Raw genomic sequence first — 3867 nt, 5'->3', positions numbered from 1 at the left:
GGATGAGCAGAGGGATCTTGGTGTTCATGTACACAGATTTTGAAAGTTGCCACCCAGGTAAATAGTGCGGTGAAGAAGGCATATGGCGTACTGGCTTTTATTGGTAGAGGAATTGAGTTCTGGAGTACTGAGGTCATGTTGCAGTTGTATAAGACTCTGGAGTATTGTGTGCAGTTTTGGTCGCCATACTATTGGAAGGATGTGGAGGCACTGGAACGGGTGCAGAGGAGGTTTACCAGGATGTTGCCTGGTATGGTAGGAAGATCGTATGAGGAAAGGCTGAGGCACTTGGGGCTGTTTTTATTGGAGAAAAGAAGGTTTAGGGGTGACTTGATAGAGGTGTATAAGATGATTCGGGGTTTAGATAGGGTCGACAGTGAGAATCTTTTTCCTCGTATGGAGTCAGCTATTACAAGTGGGCATAGCTTTAAATTAAGGGGTGGTAGGTATAGGACAGATGTTTTACTCAGCGAGTCGTGAGTTCATGGAATTCCCTGCCAGTAGCAGTGGTGGACTCTCCCTCATTATGGGCATTTAAGCGGGCATTGGATAGGCATATGGAGGATAGTGGGCTAGTGTAGGTTAAGTGGGCTTGGATCGGCGCAACATCGAGGGCCGAAGGGCCTGTACTGCGCTGTATTCTTCTATGTTCTATGTTCTATGTAGCATGACAGGTTAATAGGGCAGAGTCAAAAAGTGTGGCACTGAAAAAGCACAGCAGGTCAGGCAGCATCCAAGGAGCAGGGGAGCCGACGTTTCAGGCAAAAGTCCTTCATCAGGAATCTTCCAGCACCACAGTTTTTGACTGTGATCTCCAGCATTTGCAAACTTCACTTTCTTCTGGTCATTAATAGCGCAGTTATGAAGAAGGCATGCAAGATACATGCCTTTTTCAGTCAACACAGAGATAAGAGTAGGGAGGTTATGGTGGAGCTGTATAGGACTTTGGTCAGGCCATGGTTCTGGTTACCACACTATAGGAAAGATGTGAGTGCAGAGAAGATTTACCAGGATGTTGCCTGTGATGGAGCATTTCAGCGATGGAGAGAGGCTGGATAAGCTCGGGTTGTTTCCTTTGAAGCAGAGAAGGTTGAGGGGACCTGACAGAGGTGGATAAGATGATGAAGAGCTTGGACAAGATGAATAGAAAGCAGCTGCTCCATTTTGTTGAAGGGTCAATAACAAAGAAGCATAATTTTAAAGTGAAATGCAGGAAATTTTGGGATTATAGGCTCAATGGGCTGAAGACTATGATTTTTTGATCAGGGTCGGTCCACTATCTAACTCCTTATCAGCTACATACAGTCTCTGGTAATGGCTTACTTTAGATACAGAACAATTTTTGCTAATGATACAACATTGGTGAGATTGTCAATTAAAAGAATAATATAAAAGGTCTGTAGATAGATATAGGCCGGTACAGTGAGTAATGTGCCAGATGTGTATAACATGGGTATGTGTGAAGGTATTCACTCTGATATTAAGAAGATGAAACAATATTTTTAAAAGGAAGAAAACTTTGAAATATCATTCAGAGGACTTTTGGAGTACTCCAACAAGAAAGCTGAAAAGTTAGCATGTAGGTGCAGCAAGCGATCAAGAAGGCAATTGACATGTTGGCCTTAATTGCAAAGGGATTTAAGAACAAGAATATTTTGCAACAATTGCATTGGCCTTTGCTGGGAAGCTTGCTGGAGCATTCCACACACTTCCAGCTTCCATCCTTTGGGGGGATACAATCACTTCAGAGGCAGCACAGTGAATATTCATTAGATTGAGAAGATTGGGTATGACAACAGGCAAAGTTAGTTGAGTCTATATTCTCTGGACTTGAAAAAATATGAAGCATTCAAGACTCTGAAGCGAGTTGACAGAATTACCATCAGACCATAAGATGTAGGAGCTGGAGTAGGCCATTCAGCACACTGAGTCTGCTCCAGTATTCAGTATCACAGTATTCCAGCTGTGGGCTGACTACTGCCTTGTATAGTTTTAGCAAAACCTCCCTGCTTTCATACTCCATTCCCTTGAAATAAAGACCAACATTCCATTTGCCTTCCCAATTACCCACTGAAATTGAATGCTAGTTTTTTTTGTGATTCATGGATGAGAATTTAAGATCAGACATGACCTTACTGAATGGAAGAGCTGGTGTGGTGGGCCAAATGATCAACTCCTGCTCCTATTTTTTAATGTTCTTAAGTATCTTCCTTTGTTCCATACCTTTAATACCTCTGGTCAAAAAAATGCTATCAATCTCAGATTTAAAATTAACAATTGATTGAAAATGAATTCTCATTTGTGGAAGGAAATATCTACCATCCTGTTTATGTAGAAACACCTCCCAATTTCTGTTCTGAAAGCTATGAATCTAATGTTATGACACTGATCCCTTTTACTCAACTCAACCATTGGAAACAGTTTATCTCTATCTGCTCTACCTTCTTTCACTGACATCCTGACAACTTCAAGCAACTCACCCATCAATCAGAATTCCAGGAAATACAATCCTAGTTTATACAATCACTCCTTGTCATGTAACTTTTTGTGTCTCACTATCATTCTGGTGAATCTTCATTGCACTCCCTGCAAAATCAATATTCCCTCCTGAATATTTGGGGCCAGAACTGTTCCCAGTAATTGCAGGTGTAGTCTACCAGGGCTTTGGAAAACCACCACAGGACACCTCCTCCCCTCCTCCCCCATATTCCAGTCCTAGTTGTAAAGACCAGCATTCCATTGGCCATTTTCTTTACTTTCTCTGTCCATGACATTTAAAGATCTATATCTTTTTACCCCCAAATCTGCATCCCTAGCCTAAAGAATCTTTGAACCTCCCCAGTTTGTGGATTTTCATCAGTGAGATTTGATTCGGTTTTATCCTTTTCTGGTCCAAAGTGGATGACCTCAAATTTGTTGACAGAATTGGCCACTTCTATCTGTTCCTTAAATCTCTCATTTTGTAATTTCTTCCTTGTACTGCTCACACCTCACAGAATGTCATTGACTAATAGCGACTTCTGTGCCATCCTCGTGGAATGCGACGAATAACTAGTCTTTTATAAAGAACTGAATACATTTGTCCTCTATTCCTGCCTCTCGTTTCCACATACTCCTCACAATGAGTTTTCTGCTGACACCTTCAGGTTCCTCGACTGGACTCTTCAGTTTCTATTGTTTCTTTTCATTGTTCTTCCTCGGAATCTCTCCCTTCCCTCTCCCCTGTCTTCGCTCTCAGCAGCTGGTTCCTGCCCATTGACATCATTCTGGATCCGGGAAACGGCACCGATTCTCCCAATTTCACTGGAGCCCAGGTCATTACTTTCAAAAAGAACACGGCCCCCAGCACCAGCCCGAGGGGCTGAATCGCCTGCCTCCAGACAAATTGTCCCCAGCTGCCCCCTCCCCCCCCCCGGCACACACACACCTCCACACCCCGCCCGACCCCAATACTCTTCCCCTTCTCCAGGTACTCTCTCGCTCTCTCTCTCTCTCTGTTCTCCACTTTGCTATCTTCCACTGGACCCTTGCCACTTTTTAAAATGTATTTTCCTTTATCAGTTCTCCCCCTCTCATTCCCTTTCTCTGGGAATGTTCCCCCTCCCTTTGCCCGCTCCTGTCTTTCTCCATTCCCACCTTCCCCTCTCCCTTTATCTTTCTCTCTCTGTGTTTAGGGCTTTTAATCTTTCTTTTTCTTTTCCTCTCCGTCTTTCTTTCTCCCTCCGTTTCTTTCTCCATCTCTACGTCCTCTTTTCTTTACATTTCCATCTATCTCACTTACCCCGATCCGATTCGATTTCTCTCTCGCTCCAATTTCTCCCGAATTCAGATTCCGGACTCGGTGCCGCAGTCCTGAGAACATGAAAA

The 3867-nt window shown here is 43.4% G+C and overlaps 1 protein-coding gene across 1 annotated transcript in view; it reads right to left on the bottom strand.

The window, feature by feature from the left end:
* Window positions 1-3855, bottom strand: part of LOC122551098 (protocadherin-16) — an 18353-nt gene extending 14498 nt beyond the window's left edge. The window contains exon 1 of the mRNA XM_043692742.1: window positions 3782-3855. The gene's annotated coding sequence lies outside the window, so the exon portion shown is untranslated. The remainder of the gene's footprint in view (window positions 1-3781) is intronic.
* Between the last annotated feature and the right edge of the window lie 12 nt (window positions 3856-3867).

The sequence above is a fragment of the Chiloscyllium plagiosum genome, chromosome 6 (genome assembly GCF_004010195.1).
Source record: "Chiloscyllium plagiosum isolate BGI_BamShark_2017 chromosome 6, ASM401019v2, whole genome shotgun sequence".
Lineage (NCBI taxonomy): Eukaryota > Metazoa > Chordata > Chondrichthyes > Orectolobiformes > Hemiscylliidae > Chiloscyllium > Chiloscyllium plagiosum.
This window is presented reverse-complemented; position numbering and strand designations above follow the sequence as displayed.